The sequence below is a fragment of the Callithrix jacchus genome, chromosome 17 (genome assembly GCF_049354715.1).
Source record: "Callithrix jacchus isolate 240 chromosome 17, calJac240_pri, whole genome shotgun sequence".
NCBI classification, from domain to species: domain Eukaryota; kingdom Metazoa; phylum Chordata; class Mammalia; order Primates; family Cebidae; genus Callithrix; species Callithrix jacchus.
Genome location: NC_133518.1, coordinates 31,913,786 through 31,937,161, shown reverse-complemented (window position 1 = coordinate 31,937,161; position 23,376 = coordinate 31,913,786). Strand labels below are relative to the sequence as shown.

Sequence of the window (23,376 nt, the reverse complement as noted above, 5' to 3'; positions counted from 1 at the left end):
TAGATACTGCTTTAGATACTCCTCACTTTTTTGGTTCCACTTTTAATGATAATCTTACTGTATAATGATTGATTTGTTACTGAATGATAGACACAATATATATTCTGGTTTTAATATATCCCCCAAATTTCATATGTTGGAAACTTAATTCCCAATGTGGCAGTATTAAAAAGTGGGCCTTTACATACACACCGTGAAATGCTATACAGCCATAAAAAATGAGTTCATCTCCTTTGCAGGGACATGGATGAAACTGGAAAGAATAATCCTCAGCAAACTAACACAGGAACAGAAAGCTAAACACCACATGCTCTCAATGGTAAGTGGGAGTTGAACAATGAGAACACATGGACACAGGGAGGGGAACAACACACACTGGGGCCTGTTGGTGGGGTGCGGTGAAGGGCAAGGGAAGGGAGAGCATTAGGACAAATACCTAATGCATGTGGGGCTTAAAATCTAGATGATGGGTTCACAGGTGCAGCAAACCACCATGGCACATGTATACTTATAAACAAACCTGCACATTCAGCACATGTATCCCAGAACCTGTAAAATAAATTATATATATTTGTATGTATATAGGTATATACGTGTGTATATATATATGTGTGTGTGTGTGTGTGTGTGTGTGTGTGTGTGTATACACACACACTTTAGATTCAACTAAAAGCTTTTAGGTACCTACAATATTTAAGGCACTGAAATAGACATGTTAACATATTGTGATGATTAAATATGATTGTATGTCAAAAAAAGTGGGGCCTTTAAGAGGAGATTGAATCATAAAGGTTCTGCCTTCATGAATGAATTAATCCATTCATAAAGTAATGGATCAGTGGATTATCATGAGAGTGGAACTGGTGGCCTTATAAGAAGAGGAAGAAAAACCAGCAAGCATGTAGCACACTCAGTCCCTTTGTCATATAATGCCCTGTATTATCTCGGGACTCTGTAGAGTTCCCACCAGCCAGAAGGCTCTTGTCAGATGTGGCCCCTCAACCTTACACTTCTCAGCCTCCATGACTGTAAAAAATAAATTCCTTTTAAAGTAAATTACCCATTTTCAGACACACTATGATAAACAATAGAAAATGGACTAATATCATCTAATATATAATTAAATATGGTATTTAGTTTTGAAAGGCAGAAATATATACCTACACACTTAATAAAAAAAAATCATTCTGAGCTTTGGGCTCACCTACGTCCCTCCTGGAGACCTGGAACTAAACTGATGATTATAACTGTGAAGCCCTCAACTGCTGTGAAAGGATAATTGGGCATTTGGTATATTTAGTTTAATTGTACGTAAGGTGAATTTAAATCTTTGAACTACAAGAGAAAATTTATCATTTTTTAAAATGGCAGGAGGATCAGAATCATGAGTCTTAGATATATGAGACAATTCAGCAAACAAAATCACTAGTCTAGCACTGAGTGATGAGGATTCGTAAAATGCATAGGCGTGTGTGTATTTGTGAGTTGGGTGCACAGACACACACAAACTGAGGAATGTGATTTCTGGAAACTCTCTTAAGAGAGTATATCTTTTGCAGATATCTTTAACACATTTCAGACAAATCTCAGTTGCAGTGATATAGAATCCTAAATCTGGAAGGGACTTAGATTATCATCTGATCCAGTACTTTTCTCTTTTTTCGCTTATTTTTTCCCCTGGACATTTTAGCTTAGGGGGAAAAAAATCTGACGGAACAAAATACAAACAGAAGTGGACTGTGAGCCCCAGACATTTATTCAATCAGCATCTCCTATTCCCTACCACTTCCAAAGCTTTATAACCTCATATACCTCAGTGCCATCATCTCATCGTCATTTTGAGTTTGTTCTTTGCTTGACCACCTCAACCGAACGCTTACAATGTGTTGCCCTATTCAGACACATCAAATCATTTAGAAATTCTACCTCAAGCTGAATTGACTTTTCTGTGATTTTCCAGTTTCATAATTATATCATTCTGGAAACAGCCAAGCCAGAGCCCAGCAGAGCATTTCTAAAGCCGTTCTTCCAAACTGAGATTGACTAATTAGTCAACATTTTAAAATTTTCGTTGTACAATCGGTTATGAATCCACCTTATTCTGCTGTTACCAGCCACAATCCCCGTCACATTCAGATGAATGAGTGATAAATGTTTTCAAGTTGAAACCAAGATATACTACAATTTTCATTCTCTTATTACAACTTTTGTAATCATAGCAACAAAAACAAAGGCAGAAGCTGCCAGTCATGTCTGTGAGTTCCCTGCTGCCTCCTACCAAGTACATTTTCTTTATAGAATGAGTAAAAAAGTGTTCAGAACATCTACTGTAGAATTTTGCTCAGGATTCATGTCAACCACACTGCCGTATTTTTCATGGAATTTTTGTGTATGTTATAAATGCTGCTTAATAAGGAGGAAGCTTGAAATTAATTCCTATGTCTTTCTTTCTCGGAATAGTTCAAAACTCTAATAATATTATTTCACATGTTAGTGTTTTCCTTCAAGGTAATATTTTATATTCACAAAATACAAGCTATTAGTTATGGCAAATTTCACTATAGTCTAGAGTTATAAAAGTTCTCTAAATTATCTTAAATGCTTAAGAAAACTCTAAAGAGCAGTTTTCAGAACAAAATCAGAAGCTGTGAGCAGTGTCAGCAATATCAGGACAGTATCAGCAACAATCTCAGATAATATTACTTTTGATGGGAGTGTATTTCTTTCAATCTCAACAGTTAATTTTTTTTTTAAACACCCTTTTAATAATACTCCCCACAGTATTCACATGTGAGTCAAGTCTGGTCAGAAGAACTCAATAGTCAAAGGAAATGATATCATTTCAGCAATATACTGGTTGATAAAAATGTCACTGGCTGCTTCATTGCTTTGATATACAGTAACTCTCACTTTGATTTTGTGACCACATAATCCCAGGGTTTCTCCCTCTGCTGCTGTTTGTCAGGTTTCATTTGTCGTATCCTGAATTTTGAGGTCATTGTCTTTGACAATCATTTTTAGAGTAACATTAATACAATATTTTTCTTGTTTACTATAATTAAACTTTCACTTGTGTGTTTTATTTTCTAAAACCAAACAGATTGCAGTGAGTTCTTAAGCTTTGATTGTATTGTTGTCAAGGAAGAGAGTTTTAAATTAGAAAGGAATATCTGATGCTACCAAATGGCAAAGAGAAAGGGAGTACTTTATTAAATAATACCTCCTTAACCTGTATGTGTATTGGATTATATATTTCAAATACATTAAGGAAAGAATATGAGAATTTCAGGGTGCTTATTAAAATGCAGACTTGCGATTCTTCTGAAACCTAACTCTGAGGACGAGGCTTTATTTTTTCTCAGCTCACTGCAACCTCCACTTTCCAGGTTCAAGCGATTCTCCTGCCTCAGCCTCCTGAATAGCTGGGACTACAGGTCGGTGCCACTATGCCCGGCTAATTTTTTTGCATTTTTAGCAGAGACAAGGTTTTACCATCTTGGCCAGGATGGTCTTGATATCTTGTCCTTGTGATCAGCCCACTTTGGCCTCCCAAAGTGCTAGGATTACAAGCATGAGCCACCATGCCCAGCCAGGCATGTAGAAAACAATATTCTTTTTCAATTATTCTTGAAAAAGAATAATTATAGACTGATAAAATTGGCTGGAATATAGAATTTCTTTGTCTCCTCAAAGAGACCAATTGATTGGCAGCAAAATGAGAACAGCCTGGAAGCAGCCCAGTGATGAGTTATACCCATAGCCTGTGGTACAGGGATTTTTCTGTGGAAAAGTCCAAAAGGACAAATGATATGATGGTTGAAAGTATAAAGCAGCCTCCTAACACCAGTTGTCATATTACCATTTATTGGGACAGCTTCATCACAGTCTACCTGTCGGTCAGAGGTAACTGATTGAACATTTATCTAACTCCATAATTAATTATTACATGCTGTGGAAAGAAAAGATTATGTTAGGCTTTGAGTCCTAGAAAATAAGAAAGACTTTAGTCCCTTTTCTTAAAGAGTCACAGACTGAAAAGGTGAAATAAAGCATTGATTTCATTTGGACAGTCTTGAGATAGCAGAAAGTTAACCTTTTTTTCTGAGTTATCTCACTCTTTTTCCGGGCCAGGATCTGGAATTCTTTCATTTCGAGGGAAATTCTGAAATACCAAGCCCTGAGTTTTGTGTGACTTTCAAGCGTTTGATATCCTATATGTGCTTATCAGAGTCAAGAGATGGTTTTCATGGTATTTAGAAGTCCTTAGCCCAAATTTTTCTGTCTTTTTTCTTCTGCTTAAGATGAAGAATAGCCTTATTTGGTATTTCAGAGGTTTGATATTGCTCATTACACTTTTTCTTCTGTTGTGCAGCCAATTATAACCTTGCCTCAAGCCCAAGAATTGTAGGTTTCAGTTGTATTGAGAGCAGTTGCAGGGAAAAGTGCATAATGTAGCAAAGCAGACAAGAGGGGTTGAGTGGCCTGAGCCCCAGCTTTATCTCTGTTCTGTCATTTGCTGATTGGGTGGTTTGGGGAGAAACACTTCAATTTTCTGAGAGCCAGTGTCTTCATTTGTAAAATGAGCAATTTGGACCAGGTCATTTCAAATGTACCTTTAGGCATAAACATTGGAACATTATTCTGAGAAGCTAAAAATTAGAAAATCTGTTCTAAGACCTGCTTGCTCATTGCTACTAAGATGTCATTGCCTCTATTCTGTCTCAGAGAAACAGCCAGGTATTGTATATATATATATTAGCAGACATACACAGATGCACATTTGTATTTCTGCTTCTTTCTTTTTTGTATATAAACATCAAAAATCATGAGTTTATACTGATTCCAATCTCATCCACAAGAACTGTCACAAATTGGAGGAGATTAAGGAGAAATAATATCTAAAGGCAATGCAGGATCTTAGAGTTCTGGAACAGAAAATAGACATTTAAAAAAAAGAATAAAATTCAAATAAGATCTATAATTTAGTCAATAATATTGTACCAACGTTAACCCCTTCTTTTGATAATTTATGAAAAGTAAGTGTTAAGGGGAGTTTATATTTGGGAAGGGTATGTGTGAACTTGGCTGGTTTTCCAACTTTTGTGTAAGTTTAAAATTGGTTCAAATTAAAAGGCTTTTAAAATGTCATTAAAATACGTTTAACCTAAAAAAAAAAAAAAAAAAAGAAATCTGTTCTCACTTCATGTCACACCTACTGGTATCATGAACAATAGGCAGAAAGAATATTCCTTTTTAAATCAAAAATAAGAATGGAATCTAAACAAATCTTTTGTTTCTTTCCTTACACAAAGAATTTTCAATCATTCCATTCTTTTTTCATGTTGTCTTTTTCTTGACATCTGAATCTTTTCTAGGGTTGACGAAACACTGACTATCACACCCATTTTGGAGAGTTTTTCAGTTGTTTCCCTTCCATAAGATGCCTTGAGTAATTTTCAAATTTGCAAAAGTAGAGAGATAAGTACAATACTCAAAGTAACCTACCAAGGTAAGTAAAAGGTATAAATTGAAAAACCGAAGTAATAAATATTATAAACATAAAAGGTACACTGACCTAAATTAAAACAAGGTAGACATTTTGTGGATTGGATTTCCAACAAACTCATTCACAACTTTCTTTGGTTTTTGTTGGAGAAAAACATAGATGTACTGCTAGGGTATTCTTTTTTTTTTTTTTTTTTTTTTTTTTTCCTGAGACGGAGTTTCGCTCTTGTTACCCAGGCTGGAGTGCAACGGCGCGATCTCGGCTCACTGCAACCTCCGCCTCCTGGGTTCAGGCAATTCTCCTGCCTCAGCCTCCCGAGTAGCCGGGATTACAGGCACGTGCCACCATGCCCAGCTAATTTTTTGTATTTTCAGTAGAGATGGGGTTTTACGATGTTGACCAGGATGGGCTCGGTCTCTGGACTTCGTGATCCACCCGCCTCGGCCTCCCAAAGTGCTGGGGTTACAGGCTTGAGCCACCGCGCCTGGCCCGGGTATTCTTACAGTACTACTAAATTTATTAAAATCTAATGAACGTTACACCAATTTTGGAAAAGGAGAAGGGAACAAACCTTTGTCTTTCTTAACCTCCCTAAGCTTCAACTGACTTATCTGTAAGATAAAAATAATACTGCTACCTACCTCATGGCTTGTTAAAAGGACCGAAAGTAATAATGCAAATAAACCTCTACTTCGTTTGCATTAATGGCTTATAAGTTTTCTGAGCTAGTCATGATACTTGTTGCTATATATACTTTATTTCTTTTCATTCTACAAGTGATGTTTTGAGTAATATTTTGGAATGAGAATTTTTATTTTTATTTTTTTTTACAAGAGAAAAAAACAACTGAAGGTTCTTAACGTCATACAATGCAAAGTGGTTAAGGTTGGAATTGTCCTAAGGTTGTGTTATTAGACAGTTTCATCATTGTGCAAACATCATACACTATACTTACACAACCTACGTGGTATAGTGCACTACACACCAAAGCTATATGATATCGCCTGTTGCTCCTAGGCTACAGGCCTGTATAGCATGTTACTGTACCGAATGCTGTAGGCAATTGTAACACAGTAACAAGTGAGACATATCTTGGAGACATTGCTGGTTCAGTCCAGACCACCACAATAAAGCCAATAAAGCAAGTCACACAAATTTTTTAGTTTTCCAATGCATATAAGTTATGTTTGCCCTATACTGTAGTTTATTAAGTGTGCAATAGAGCTATGTCTAAAACAACAATGAACATACATTAATTTAAAAATACTTTATTGCTGGAAAATGCTAAGTAACATCAGAGCCTTCAACAAGTCATAATCTCTCGGCTTGTGGTAGGTCTTGCCTCGATTGAGATGGCTGTTTACTGATTAAGATGGTGGAAGATTTCTCTGAGCATGAGATATTTATATATGTTTGATAGCATTTACCCACAGTAGAACTTCAGAGTTGGAGTCAATCCTCTAAAATCCTGCCACTGCTTTATCAACTAAATGTATGTAGTAGTCTAAATTCTTGGTGGTAATTTCAACAATATTTACAACATCTTCATGACTAACTTCCATTTCAAGAAACAATTTTCTTTGCTCATCCACAAGAAGCAACTCCTCATCCATTCAAGTTTTATCATGAGATTGTAGAGATTCAATCACATCTTTAAGATCCACATTTAATTCTAGCTGTCTTGCTATTTCCACCACATCTGGAGTTACTTTCTGCACTGAAGTCTTAAACCCCTGAAAGCCATCCATGAGAGTTGAAATCAGTTTTTTCTAAATTCCTGTTAATGTTAATATTTTTACCCCCTTCCATGAATCACAGTATTCTTACTGGCATATAGAATGGTGAATCCTTTGCAGAAGGCTTTCAATTTACTTTGTCCAGATCCATCAGAAGAATCACTATCTATTGCAACTCTAGCCTTACTACATGTCTTGTCTTTTTTTTTTTTTTTTTTTTTTGAGACAGAGTTGCTCTCTTGCCCAGGTTGGAGTGCAGTGGCATGATCTTGGCTCACTGCAATCTCTGCTTCCCTGGTTCAAGCAATTCTCATGTCTTAGCCTCCCAAGTAGTTGGGATTACAGGCATGTGCCACCACACCCAACTAATTCTTGTATTTTTAGTAGAGATAGGGTTTCTCTATGTTGCAAGGCTAGTCTCGAACTCCTGGCCTCAAGTGATTTTCCTGCCTTGGCCTCCCAAAGTGCTGGGATTACAGGTGTGAGCCACCTGTCTGGCCATTAAATGTATTTCTTGAACTGTAAGGCTTAAAAGTCACAATTACTCATTAATTCATAGGCTGCAGAATGGTTGCTATGCTAGCAGACATCAAAACAGCACTTAAATCTTACATTTCTCCATAAGACCTCTTGGGAGACCAGGTATATTGTTAGTGTGCAGTAGTATTTTTAAACTCTCAATGGTGATCTTAAAATTTTCAGTAAACCATACTATAAACAGATGTGCTGTCATCCAGGCTTTGTTACTCAGTTAACAGAGCACGGACAGAATAGATGGAACATCATTCCTCATGGCTTTAAAATTTTCAGAATGATAACTGAGCGTTGGCTTCCACTTAAAGTCACCAGCTACATTAGCCACTAAGAAGGGAGTCTGTCTTTGAAGCTTTTAAACTAGGTGTTTAGTGCAGACACTTTCATCACTTACCTTAGCTAGGTCTTCTGGATAACATGCTGCAGCTTCTGTGTCAGCACTTCATGCTTTACTTTGCACTTTTACTTTATACAGATGGCTTATTTCCTTAACCCTTATGAACCAACCTCTATTAGCTTCTAACTTTTTTTCTGAAGCTTCTTCACCTCTCCCATCCTTTATAGAATAGAAGAGAGTTAGGACCTTGCTCTGGATTAGGCTTTGGCTTAAGGAAATACTATGTTGTAGCTGGTTTGATCTTCTATCCATATCAACAATAAGGCTGTTTTACTTTATTATTCTTTATTTTTTATTTTTTTATTTTACAAAAGTGTGGAATCCTTCACTAATTTGCATGTCATTGTTACCCAGTCACAGGACCGTGATAATCTTCTCTGTACCATTCCAATTTTAGGATATGGGCTGCTGAAGCAGGCACACTTTCATATTATTCTTTTGTTCACTGAAGTAGGTCTTTTAATTTCTTTCAACAAATTTTCTTGCATTTACAACTTGACTAACTGGCAAAGAGGCCAAGTCTTCAGCCTGTCTTGGCTTTCGATATGCCTTCCTCACTAAACTTAATCATTTCTAGTTTTTTATTTAGAGTGAGATATGTGTGACTCTTCCTTTCCCTTGAACTATTGGAGGCAATTGTAAGGTTTTAGTTGAATGATTTCAAAATTATTAAGTCTTAAGAAATAGGGAGGCCCATGGAGAGGGAAAAAGATGTGGGAACTATCAGTCAGTGGAGGAGTTGCAACATGCACATTTATCAATTAAGTTTTTCATCTTATTTTTTATCATACATTTTATCCATCCATCCATCCATAAGTTATTGGGGTATAGGTGGTATTTGGTTACATGAGCAAGTTTTTTAATGGCGATTTGTGAGATTTCGGTGCACACATCACCCAAGCAGTATACACTGCACCCTATATGTAGTCTTTTATCCCTCACTCACTTCCCCACTTCTCCACAAGTCCCCACAGTCTATTGTATCATTCTTATGCCTTTGCGTCCTCACAGCTTAGCTCCCACTTATCAGTGAGAACATATGATAGCTGGTTTTACATTCCTGAGTTACGTCACTTAGAATTAATAAGTCTCCATTGTCATCCGGGTCACTGCAAATGCTGTTAATTCATTCTTTTTTTATGGCTGAGTAGTTTTCCATTGTATATGTGGAATACTTTGACATGTTGCAAGGCTGGTTGTGAACTCCTGGCCTCAAGTGATCTGCCTACCTTGGCCTTCCAAAGTGATAGGATTACAGGTGTGAGCCTGGTTGTATGTGTGTGTGTATATACATACATATGTGTGTGTGTTTGTGTACCTCACAGTTTTTTTATCCATTCCAAACTTGTTGATTGATGGGCATTTGGATTTGTTCCATGATTTTACTATTGTGAATTGTGCCACTATAAACATGAGTGTGCAAGTAACTTTTTTGAATAATGACTTATTTTCCTCTGGGTAGGTACCCAGTAGTGGGATTGATTGATCAAATGATAGTTCCACTTTGAGTTCTTTAAGGAATCTCCACACTATTTTCCATAGTGGATGTACTAGTTTAGATTCCCACCAGCAGTGTAAAGGTGTTCCTTGTTCACTGCATCCATACCAACATCTACTGTTTTTTTTTAAATTCTGATTATGGCTATGCTTGTAGGAGTAAGGTGGTATTGCATTGTGGTTTTGATTTCCATTTCCCTGATCATTAGTTATGTTGAGCATTTTTTCTTTTTTTTTTATACTTTAAGTTCTGGGGTACATGTGAAGACTGCGCAGGTTTGTTACGTAGGTATACAAGTGACATGATGGTTTGCTGCACCCATCAACCAGTCATTTACTTTAGGTATTTGTTCTTGCAGTCGATCTGGAACTAAAATTTACAGTGCTAGCCTCCCCACAGTGCAGCCTGCTTGGCTCTCATGTTTAGGAGCTCAAGCCTGGGACAATGGTGTGCATTCCTTGTATCATCATTCTACTTCTGGTCTGGATCTATAAAAAAAAATCTCTGGATCCATCCATATACCCTCTATTTACCATTTTTTAATTCATATGTGGCCTAGAAAAACTACACAAAGATCCAGTGATAGAAATAAAGGCAAAGTATACTGCAAGGGTACAAACATGAATGGATTACCAACAAAAGTATCAACAGAAATCTCTGATAAGACTAAAGGAATCTCCCCAAAGGAGCTCATTGTTTTAAAAATGGAGCTGATAGACCGGGTGTGGTGGCTTACGCCTACAATCCCAGCACTTTGAGAGGCTGAGGCAGGTGGATCATGAGGTCAAGAGATCGAGACCATCCTGATCAATGAGGTGAAACCCCATCTCTACTAAAAATACAAAAATTAGCTGGGCATGGTGGTGCGCGCCTGTAGTCCCAGCTACTCGGGAGGCTGAGGCAGGAGAATTACATGAACCCAGAAGGTGGAGGTTGTGGTGAGCTGAGATTGTGCCATTGCACTCCAGTCTGGGTTACAGCAGCAAAACCCATCTCAAAAAAAAAAAAAAAAAAAAAAAAAAAAAAAAATGGAGCTGATAATAGGAGCGCTTTCTTTGTAGTTGTCTCTGACTTTTCTCTGTGAGACCAGAATTCAGTTTAGATATTTATCTGATACTAATCAGGATATATATGGTGCCTATATTTAAAATGTAGTTAGCTATATTTAACCATTTCATTTCTGAGTTCCTTTTTCATTAATGTAGCTTTCATTTCTATTATTTTTGTTTTAATATGATTAAATAAAAGTTTGTGCCAGTAGACAGCTTTTACTAAATCAGTGCTTAAAATCCTTTCGCTCTCTGTAATTCATTCCTATGAATTTGACTGCTGTGTACTCTAATCTCTTTGAGATCTTCTCATTTGAGTGGAGTATAATTTTACTGTGAACAGTGCAGTGAGACTGTGCAGCAAAATGAATGGTAAAGTTTTGGAAATGATGTGAAAAATAGGGATATAATTACTGTTCAATACAGTGGGGAAGCTTGCTTACAAGAGTAGTAATTACTATTTATTGCTGCAAGGAAGATAAAAAAGAAATAGAGGAAACTTCTTTGAAAAATGAAACATCTTTTACATAACTGTCTTATGCAAATTCTAATCCATGTGGCATTCCTTTCTATTTCTACAATTGTATTAAACAGTTTAAAAACAATGTGGTTGGTAAGTTTAAAAATGCTACAACTGTATAAAGCGCTTACAGTAAATGGGGCTTGCAAGACTGGCAGTTGCTCTGGGTGGGTGAGTGAGTGAGCGGTGCATGAAAGTGAAGACCTTGGACGTTACTGTACACTACTTACACTTTATAAACACTGCAATTAGACTACATTAATTTACAAAAATGTTCTTTTTTCAATAATAAATTAACCTGAGCTTACAGAACTTCTTCATAAACTTCTAAATATTTTTAAACTTGTTGACTGTTTTGTTATAACAGGTTAAAACACCACATTGTAAAGCTGTAAATAATGTGTTTCTAAAATTTTTAGTTTTTGTGGATACTTAGTAAGTGTCCATAGTTATGAGGTATGTGAGATATTTTGATGCAGGCATGCATTGCATAATGCCATCAGAATAAATGGGGATATCCATTACCTCAGCACTTATCCTCTGTGTTATAAACAATCCAATTATACTCTTTTAGTTATTTTTAAATGTACAATTAAATTATTGTTGACTATGGTCACCCTGTTGTGCCATCAAATACTAGATGTTAGCCATTCTTTCTATTTATTGGTACCCAATAATCACTCCCCCCAACCCATTTTCCCTCTCCACCCCACTACCCTTCCCAGTCTCTGGTAACCATTATTATACTCTCTATATTCATGATATCTATTGTTTTAATTTTTAACTCCCACAAATAAGTGAGAACACACAAAGCCTGTCTTTTTGTACCTGGCTTATTTCACTTCACACAATGAACCGACCCCTGGTTCATCCATGTTGTTGCAAAGACAAGATCTCATTCTTGTTTTTTTATGGCTAAATAGTACTTCATTGTGGATACTACCACATTTTCTCTATCCATCCATCTGTTAATAGACATCTAGTTTGCTTCCAAATCTTGGCTGTTGTGAATAATGCTGCAGTAGATGTGGCAGTACAGATATCTCTTTGATATAATGATTTGCTTTCCTTTGGGTATATACCTAGCAGTAGGATTGCTGAATCATATGGTAGTTCTATTACAGCTTTTGGAGCACCTTCCAAACTGTTCTCCATAGTCATTGTACTAATGTACATTCTTACTAACAGTGTACCCTTGTACACTGTTCTCCATATCCTCAGCAGCATTTGTTATTGCGTGACTTTTGGATAAAAACCATTTTAGCTGGGGTGAGATATCTCACTATAGTTTTGATTTGCATGTCTCTGATGATCATGACGTTGAGCACTTTTTCATATGCCTTCTTGTTATGTATATGTCTTTTTTTGAGAAACGTCTATTCAGATCTTCTGCTGATTTTTAAATTGGATTATTAGATTTTTTTTCCTGTACAATTGTATATTCTGGTTACTACTCCATTGTCTGATGGATAGTTTGCAAATATTGTCTCCCATTTTGTGGATTGGCTCTTCACTTTGTTGATTTGCTTTCTTTGCTGTGCAGAAGTTTTTGTACTTGATATTATCCAATTTGCCCATTTTTGCTTTGGTTGCCTGTGCTTGTGGGGTTTACTCAAGGAATCTTTTCCCAGTCCAGTGTTCTGGAAAGTCTCATCAATATTTTCCTATAGTAGTTTCATAGTGTGAGGTCTTATATTTGAGTCTAATCCATCTGGATTTGATCTTTGTATACAGCAAGAGATAGGGGCCTAGTTTTATTCACACACACACACACACACACACACACTCCATAGAATACTACTCAGCTATAAAAAGAGACAGCCTACAAAATGGGAGTCTTATCTGCTGTAGAGAAAGAGTGGAAATTGTGGAAAATCAGACACAAGCTCTTATCTTGTGAGTGGCTAACCTACAACAAAAGGTTCATGCACAGACTTGCCAGGTGTCTATTGCTAAAATGAGGGCATCGATTGGAAAAGAATGGGACCTTGCAACTTGGAATGGTGATGTGTGGGAGGACCCTGATGAAGCTGGGGACACTGCACTTGAAAACTCTGATGAACCTTTTTCTTTTGCCAGAAGAAACAACTTCTGCCCCAGTAGCGGCTACATCCCCTCCCTAACCCATGTTACCATCAGCCATTCTACCTTCATCTCAGGAGATAAACCTGTGCTGCCTGAGGCAACAGTGATGCCTTCCTCTGAGGTAGTTTCCAGGCAAGATAATGTTAGTTTTCAGGATCCATCCCCAACATACCTGTTTGCTTCTAGACCTATAACTCACTAAAGTCTGGCGAGCCCCTAGAGGTGAGGTTCAGAGTACGTATGATCCATGAGGAGGTGCACCACACTTGAAAAGAACTGCTTGAGTTTTCTAATTTATATAAGCAGAAATCTTGAGAACAGTCACAAGGAGTGTGGAAATTAGTGCCACCATCAAGGATCTGAAAGACGCATGGGTATATTCCTACCACATCCCCATTCAACTCTCCCATTTGACCTGTGCAGAAGACAGATGGATCTTGCAGAATGATAGTGGATTATCATAAGCTTAACCAAGTGATTATTTCAGTTGCAACTACTGTACCAGATGTGGTTTCATTGCTTGAGCAAATAAACACATCTCCTTGTACCTAGTATGCAGCCATTGATTTGGCAAATGCCTTTTTCTCCATTCCTGTCCATAAGGCCCACCTGAAGTAATTTGCCTTTAGCTGGCAAGGCTGGCAATGTACCTTTACTGTCCTACTTCAGAGATGTATAAACCCTCTGGTTTTGTGTCATAATCTTATTTGAAGAGACCTTGATTGCTTTTGCTTCCACAAGCTATCACACTGATCTATTACATTGATGACATTATGTTGACTGGATACAGTGAGCAAGAAGTAGCAAACACACTGGACTTATTGGTGACTAAAATTCAGGGAACTTCTACCTCAGTGTAATTTCTAGGGGTCCAGTGGTGTGGGGCCTATTGAGATATTCCTTCTACAGTAAATGATAAGTTGCTGGATTTGGCCCCTCCTACAACAAAGAAAGGCAATATGCCTACCTAGTGGGCTTATTTGGATTTTGGAGGCAACGCATTCCTCATTTGGGTATGTTACTCCAGTCCATTTAACAAGTGACCTGAAAGGCTGCCAGTTTTGAGTGGGGTCCAGACCGGGAGAAGGCTTTGGAACAGGTCCAGGCTGTTATGCTAGCTGCTCTGTCACTTGAGCCATAAGACCTACAAGATCCAATGGTACTTGGGGTGTCAGTGGCACATAGGGATGCTGTTTGGAACCTTTGGCAGACCCCCATAGGTGAATCACAGTAGAGGCCTCTGGGATTTTGGAGCAAGGTCCTGCCATCTTCTGCAGATAAACACTCTTCTTTTGAGAGACAGCTCTTGGCCTGTTACTGGGCTTTGGTGGAAACTGAACATTTGACTATGGACACCATGTCACCATGCAACCTGAACTGCCTATTGTGAACTGGATGCTTTCTAACCCATCTAGCCATAAAGTGGCTAGATGCACAGAAGCATTCCATCATCAAATGACAGTGTTTTATACATGATCAGGCTCAAGCAGGTCCTGAAGGCACAAGTAAGTTACATTAGGAAGTGGCTCAAATGCCCATGGTCTCCGCTCCTGCCACCCTGCCTTCTCTCTCCCAGCCTACACCAATGGCCTCATTGGAGTTCCCTATGATCAATTGACAGAATAAGAGAAAACTAGGGCCTGGTTCACAGAGAGTTCTGCATGATATGCAGGCACCCCCTGAAAGCAGACAGCTGCAGCACTATAGCTCCTTTCTAGGACATCTCTGAGGGACTGTGGTGAAGGGAAATCTTTCCCATGGGCAGAACTTAGAGCAGTGAATCTGGTTGTGCATGTTGCATGAAGGAGAAATGATCAGATGTGCAATTATATACTGATTCATGGGCTGTAGCCAATGGTTTGGCTAAATGGTCAGGAACTTGGAAGAAGCATGATTGGAAAACTGGTGACAAAGAAATGTGGAAAAGAAATATTTGGATGGACCTCTCTGGGTGGTCAAAAAGTGTAAAGATGTTTGTATCCCATGTGAGTGCTCACAAAAGGGTGACCTTAGAAGAGGATAATTTTAATAATCAAGTGGATAAGATGACCCATTCTGTGGACACCACACAGCCTCTTTCCTCAGCCTTCTCTGTCATCACCCAATGGACCCATGAACAAAGTGGCCATGATGGCAGGGATGGAGGTTAGGCATTGGCTCAAGAACATGAACTTCCACTTCCCAAGACTGACTTGGGCACTGCTGAGTGCCCAATTTGCCAATGGCAGATTTCAACATGAAGCCCCCGATATGGTACCATTCCTTGGGATGATCATTCTGCTCCTTGGTTGCAGGTTATGTTGGACCTCTTCTATCATCGAAAGTGCAGAGGTTTGTCCTCACTGCAATAGACACTTAGTCCAGATGTGGGTCTGCCTATCCTGCAAGCAATGCTTCTGCCAGGACTACCATCTGTGGACTCACAAAATGCCTTATCCACTGTCATGGTATTCCACACAGCATTGCCTCTACCAAGGCACTCATTTTATGGCTAAAGAAATGTGGCAGTGGGCTGTTGCTCGTGGAGTTCACTTGTCTTACCATGTTCTCCATCATCTTGAAAAAGCTGGATTGATAGAATGGTGGAATGGCCAATTAAGTTCTAATTACAATGCCAACTAGGTGACAATACTTTGCATTGCTGGGGCAAAGTTCTCTAGAATGTCGTGCATGCTCTGAATCAGCATCCAATATACAGTGCTGTTTCTCCCATAACCAGGATTCATGGGTCCAGGAATCAAGGGGTGGAAGTGGAAGTGGCACCACTCACCATCACCCCTAGAAATCCACTAGCAACATTTCACTTAAATTCCACTCAACTGGAAGTTAAGATTGCCACCTGGACACTTTAGGGTCCTCCTACCTTTAAGCCAACAGGCTAAGAAGGGAGTTACAGTGTTGGCTGGAATGTCTGACCCAGACTATCAAGATGAAATCAATTTACTACTCCAAAAGGGCGGTAAGGAAGAATATCCATGGAATAAAGGAGGTCCCTTGGTATGTCTTAGTATTACTGTGCCCTGTGATTAAGGTCAATGGGAAACTACAACAACCCAATCCAGGCAGGACTATAAATGACCCTGACTCTTCAGGAATGAAGGTTTGGGTCCCCCCACCAGAAAAAAAAAAACACGAACTGCTGAGGTGTTTGCTAAAGGCAAAGGGAATGCAGAATGGGTAGTAGAAGAAAGTATTCATCACTACCAGCTAAGATCACGTCACCAGTTGCAGAAATTAGGACTGTAATTGTCTTGAGTATTTCCTCCTCCTTTTGTTAAAAACATGTTTGTAGATATATACACTTGTACTAAGAAACTATCTTCATTTTATTTCCTTTTTCCATTATCATGTGACATAAGATTTATTGACTTCAAATCAGCATTTGAGTATTGTTAATTTTATGTAATAGCATTTGGATTGGGGATTGGTGCATTTCTTGTATAAAGGATAGTTGCTCCATGTTAGATATAATTATGACTTTATTATTGTCTTTATTTGAAGATTAGGTATGATCTCAGGAGGTCTGTATGGGTTCAAGTTGACAAGGTGTGGACTTGTTATGTTTAGTACTGAGTGTCAACTTGACTGAAGGATGCAAAGTATTGATCCTGTGTCTGTAAGGGTGCTGTCAAAAGGGATTAACATTTGAGTTAGTGGGCTAAAAACAACAGACCCACCCATAATCTGGGTGGGCACCATCTAATCAGCTGCCAGTGTGGCCAGAATAAAAAGCATGCCGAAGAACGTGAAAAGGCTAGACTAGCGTATATCCCAGCCTTCATCTTTCTTTTGTGCTGGATGCTTCCTGCTCCCAAACACTGGACTCCCAAGTTCTTTAGTTTTGGGATTTGGACTGACTGCCTTGATCCTGAGCTTGCAGATGACCTATTGTGGGACTTTGTGATCATGTGAGTTAATACTCCTTATTAAACTCCCATGTATACATATATATTTATATGGGAGTTTAATATATATTACAGCTGTGTAATAGGAGATATATATAGATCTCCTATTAGTTCTGTCCCTCTAGAGAACCCTGACTAATGCATGGATCCATTTCATTCTTCCACACGTGGCTTGCCAATTATACCAGTGCCATTTGTTGAATAAGGTATCCTTTCCCCACGTTTTGTTTGTTTGATTTGTCGAAGATCAATTGAGTGTAAGTATTTGGCTTTATTTCCGGATTCTCTGTTCGGTTCCATTGGTCTATGTGTCTACTTTTATACCAGTAATATGCTGTGCTGGTGACTATAACCTTGTAGTATAGTCTGAAGTCAGGTAATGTGATGCCTCCAGATTTGTTCTTTTTGCTTAGCCTTGTTTTGGCTATGTGGGCTCCTTTTTGGTTCCGTATAAATTTTAGGATTTGTTTTTCTTTTAGTTCTGTGAATAATGATGATGGTTTTTTGATGGGAATCACATTGAATTTGTAGATTGCTTTTAACAGTATGGTTTTTTAGTTTCAAAATATTGTTTCTATCCATCAATGATCATGGGATTTGTGTGTATAACATATATATGTACATTCCATATATATGTATATACACACACATATTTGTGCAGCTGTGTAAAAGGGGTTGAGTTTTTTTGATTCTCAGCTTGTTCACTGTTGGTGGAGAGCAGTGCCACTCATTTATGTACATTAATTTTGTACTCTGAACATTTATTAGTTCTAGGAGCTTTTGGGGTGAGTCTTTAGGATTTTCTAGCTATATGTTCATATCATTGGCAAACATCACAGTTTGACTTTCTGTTTCTCTATTTCATTGCCCTTTCTTTCTTTCTCTTGTATGATTGCTCCGGCTAGGACTTCCAGTGCTATTTTAAATAAAAGTGGTAACAGCAGGAATTTTTGTCTTATTTCAGTCTTCAGGGGGAATGTTTTTAACTTTTTCCCATTCAATATAATATTGACGGTAGGTTTGTCATGCATGGCTTTTATTACCTTAAGGTACGTACCCTCTGTGCTGATTTTGCTGAGGGTTTTAATCATAAAGGATGCTCAATGATGTCAAATGCTTTTACTGTGTCTATTGAGATGATCATGTGATTTTTGTTTTTAATTCTGTTCATGTGGTGTATCACATTTATTAACTTGCATATGTTAAATTATCCCTGCATCCTTGGTATGAAACACACTTGATCATGGTGGATTATCTTTTCGATATGTTACTGAATTTGGTTAACTGGTATTTTGTTGAGAATTTTGTGTCTATGTTCATCAGGCTATTAGTCTGTAGTTTTCATTCATTCATTCATTCATTCATTCTTTTTGTTGTTGTTGTTATGTTCTTTCCTGGTTTGGTATTAGGGTGATACTGGCTTCATAGAATGATTTGGAGAGGATTTCCTTTTTCTTTATCCTGTGGAATAGTGTCAATAGGAGTGGTACCAATTCTTCTTTGAATGTCTGATAGAATTCAGCTGTGAATTTGTCTGGTCCTGGCCTTTTTTTTTTTTCCTTGTCATGATCTGTGTCCAGAAGTGTCTGCTTCCTCTTGGCTTCTTCTTTTCTTTTTTTTTTTTTTTCAGAAAGAAAGAGAAAGGAAATAAGGAGAGAGAATGGGAGTCTTGCTCTATTGCCCAGGCTGGAATGCTATCTAAAAATAGGTATTAAAAACCTCTTTTATGCTGATAATTGTGCTTAACAGTGGAGACAGGAAGGAATAAGGGAAGAAAATAAACAGCCAATCAATATTTCATTTAAGTTTGTGAAATGCTATGCAATGCTGAAGAGTGATTTACTTCCAGTTATGTGGTCACTTTCAAAATAGGTGTAATGTGATACTGAGAAAAATGTATGTTCTGTGGACCAGGGGTGAAGAATTCTATAAATATTCACTGAGTTTACTTGTTCCAGGTCTGAGTTCTAATCATAGATGTCCCTGTTAATTTTCTATCTCGTTGATATGTCAAATATTAACAATGTGGTGTCAAAGTCTCCCACTATTATTTGAGAGTCCAAGTCTCTTGATAAGTCATCAAGAACTTGTCTTATGTATCTGGGTGCTCCTATTTGGGTGCATATATATTTATGATGATCGACTCCTATTGTTGCATTGATCCTTCTACCATTATATAATGTCCTTTGTTTCTTTTAGTCTTTGTTACTATTAAAGTCTATTTTGTCAGAGACAAAAGTTACAACTCCTGGTTTTTTTTTTTTTTTTTTTGCTCTCCATTTAATTGGTGAGTCTTCCTCCAGTCCTTTGTTTTGAGTCTTTGTGTGTCCTTGCTTATGAGATGGATCTGGATACAGCGTACTGATAGGTTTTGACTTTTTATTCAATTTGCCTGTCTGTGTCTTTGATTGGGGCGTTTAATTCATTTAAATTTAGAATTAATATTGATATTTGTGAGTTTAATATTGTCATTTAATGCTATCTGGCTATTTTGCCCATTAGTTGATGTAGATTCTTCATTATGGAGATACTCTTTACCTTTTGGTAAGTTTTTGGAATGACTGATACTGGTTGTTCCTTACTGTGTGTAATGCTTCTTTCAGAAGCTCTTGTAAAGCAGGCCTGGTGGTGATGAAATCTGAGTGCTTGCTTGTTTGCAAAAAAATTTATTTTTCCTTCATTTGTGAAGCTTGGATAGTTAGGCTGGATATGAGATTCTGGGTTGAAAATTCTTTTCTTTGAGGATATTGAATATTGACCCCCACTGTCTTCTAGTTTGTAGGGTTTCTGCTGAGAGATCTGCTGTGAGTCTAATAGGCTTCCCTTTATGGGTAACCTGACCTTTCTCTCTAGCCACCCTTAGAATTTTCTCCTTTATTTCAACCCTGGTGAATCTAACGATTGTGGGTCTTGGGGTTGCTCCACTTAAGGAATATCTTTGTGGTGGTCTCTGTATTACTTGGAGTTGAGTATTGTCCTGCCTTACTAGGTTAGGAAAGTTTACCTGAATAATATCCTGAAGAATATTTTCCAGCTTGGATTCATTCTTTTCATGACATTCAGGTACACCTATCAAACGTAAATTAGGTCTTTTCACATAGTCCCATATTTCTTGGAGACTTTGCTCATTCCTTTTTACTCTTTTTTCTATAGTCTTGTCTTCTCGTTTCATTTCACTAAGTTGGTCTTCGACCTCTGATATCTTTTCTTCTGCTTGATCAATTCAACTGTTAAAACCTGTGCATACTTCGCAGAGTTCTCGTATTGTATTCTTCAGTTCCATTAATTCATTTACTTTCCTTTCTAGATTGTCTTTTCTCGTTAGGATTTTGTCAAACCTTTTTTCAAGGTTCTTAGTTTCTTTACGTTGGGCTAGAACATGTTCTTTTAACTCAGAGAAGTTTCTTATTATCCACTTGCTGAAGTCTAATTCTGTTAATGGAATGCACTCGTTCTCCATCAGTCCTTGTTCCCCTGTTGATGAGAAACTAGGATCCCCTGTAGAGGGAGAGGCATTCTGATTTTGGTTATTCTCAGCCTTTTAACGCTGGTTTCTTCCCATCATTGTAAATTTATCCATCTGTCGTCTTTGTAATTACTGACTTTCAAATTAGGTCTCTGAATGAATGTCAAACTTGTTGATTCCCAGCACCGGAATCTGACCAACCCACTGCACCAACCAAAACAGCAGCATCAAGATTCATGGTGCTTTTCTGCTCAGGAATCTCCAGTCTGGCTTCCCTCTTGAGTCCCTTTTTCAATCAGCTGAATGGGCGACTCTGCCTTCCCAGAGCTCCAAACGTTGACCAAAAGGGGACCCAGTCTCATTTACTCTGCACTGAGAACCACTGCACTGAGGCGCCGGCAAAACCGCTGTGCCGGCCACAAGAGTCTCGTTGGCAATCTGTGGGGTTTCTCCACTGGGAATCTCCTGGTCTGTGAGCAACAAAAATTCATATGAAAGTGTGGTGTCCTCTTGTTCTCTGCACTTACACTGGGAGCTACAATCCTGAGCTGCTAGTAACCGGCCATCTTGGATCTTTCTCCTTGGTTGACTTTTTAAAACAATTACTATTTCAATCTTGCTGCTTATTATTGGTCTGTTTTGAGTTTCTATTTTTCCTGGTTTAATCTAGGAGGGTTGTGTATTTCTAGAAATGTATCTGTCTCCTCTAGGTTTTCTAGTTTGTGTAAAGGTATTCACAGTAGCCTTGAATGGTCTTTTGCATATCTGTATTATTGGTTGTAATATCTCTCGTCTTGTTTCTAATTGAGCTTGTTTGGATCTTCATTCTTTTTGGCCAATCTTGCTAATGGTCTATCAATTTTCTTTTCCAAGAACCAGCTTGTAGTTTCATTCATTTATTGTAATTTTTGTTTCAATCTCATTTAGTTCTGCACTGATCTTTGTTATTTCTTTTCTTCTGCTTGGTTTGGTTTGTTCTTGTTTCTTTATTCCTTAAGGTGTGAACTTAGGTCATCTTGTTATACTCTTTTTTTTTTTAATTTTTTTATTGCATTTTAGGTTTTGGGGTACATGAGCAGAACATGCAAGACAGTTGTGTAGGTACACACATGGCAGTGTGTTTTGCTTCCTTTCTCCCCTTCACCCACATTTGGCATTTCTCCCCAGGCTATCCCTCCCCACCTCCCCCTCCCACTGGCCCTCCCCTTTTTCCCCCAATAGACCCCAATGTTTAGTACTCCCCTCCCTGTGTCCATGTGTTCTCATTTTTCATCACCCACCTATGAGTGAGAATATGCGGTGTTACATTTTCTGTTCTTGTGTCAGTTTGCTGAGGATGATGTTCTCCAGATTCATCCATGTCCCTACAAACGACACAAACTCATCATTTCTGATTGCTGCATAATATTCCATGGTGTATATGTGCCACATTTTTCCAATCCAGTCTATTACCAATGGGCATTTGGGTTGATTCCAGGTCTTTGCTATTGTAAACAGTGCTGCAATGAACATTCGTGTACATGTGTCTTTATAGTAGACCGATTTATAGTCCTTTGGATATATACCCAGTAATGGGATTGCTGGGTCAAATGGAATTTCTACTTCTAAGGCCTTGAGGAATCGCCACACTGTCTTCCACAATGGTTGGACTAATTTACACTCCCACCAACAGTGTAAAAGTGTTCCTTTTTCTCCACATCCTCTCCAGCATCTGTTGTCTCCAGATTTTTTAATGATCGCCATTCTAACTGGCGTGAGATGGTATCTCAATGTGGTTTTGATTTGCATCTCTCTGATGACCAGTGACGATGAGCATTTTTTCATATGATTGTTGGCCTCATATATGTCTTCTTTCGTAAAGTGTCTGTTCATATCCTTTGCCCACTTTTGAATGGGCTTGCTTGTTTTTTTTTTCTGTAAATCTGTTTGAGTTCTTTGTAAATTCTGGATATCAGCCCTTTGTCAGATGGGTAAACTGCAAAAATTTTTTCCCATTTTGTTGGTTGCCGATTCACTCTAGTGACTGTTTCTTTTGCCGTGCAGAAGCTGTGGAGTTTGATTAGGTCCCATTTGTCTATTTTGGCTTTTGTTGCCAATGCTTTTGGTGTTTTGTTCATAAAGTCCTTGCCTACTCCTATGTCCTGGATGGTTTTGCCTAGATTTCCTTCTAGGGTTTTTATGGTGCCAGGTCTTATGTTTAAGTCTTTAATCCATCTGGAGTTAATTTTAGTGTAAGGTGTCAGGAAGGGGTCCAGTTTCTGCTTTCTGCACATGGCTAGCCAGTTTTCCCAACACCATTTGTTGAACAGGGAATCCTTTCCCCATTGCTTGTTTTTGTCAGGTTTATCAAAGATTGTATAGTTGTAGATATGTTGTGTTGCCTCCGGTGCCTCTGTTTTGTTCCATTGGTCTATATCTCTGTTTTGGTACCAGTACCATGCTGTTTTTTTCAGACTTTTTGATGTGGGCCTTTAGGCTATGAACTTTCCTCTTAGCCCTACTGTTGCTGTATCCCAGAGGTTTTGATAGGTTGTGTCACTATTACCATTCAGTTCAAATAATTTTTAAATTTCCATCTTGATTTCATTGTTGACCCAATTATCATTCAGAAGCAGATTATTTAATTTTCATGTATTTGTATAGTTTTGAGGGTTCCTTTTGGAGTTAATTTCCAATTTTA

At 38.1% G+C, this 23,376-nt stretch overlaps 1 long non-coding RNA gene and 1 other non-coding gene across 2 annotated transcripts in view; one reads left to right on the top strand and one right to left on the bottom strand.

The window, feature by feature from the left end:
- LOC118148910 (uncharacterized) overlaps positions 1-23,376 on the top strand; it is a 186,013-nt gene that overhangs the window by 121,913 nt on the left and 40,724 nt on the right. The window contains exon 4 of the long non-coding RNA XR_004735976.3: positions 240-319. This is a non-coding gene — a long non-coding RNA (uncharacterized LOC118148910). The remainder of the gene's footprint in view (positions 1-239; positions 320-23,376) is intronic.
- On the bottom strand, positions 8,483-8,592 carry LOC118149034 (U6 spliceosomal RNA). Its single transcript, XR_004736203.1, has one exon. It is a non-coding gene; the product is annotated as a U6 spliceosomal RNA (small nuclear RNA).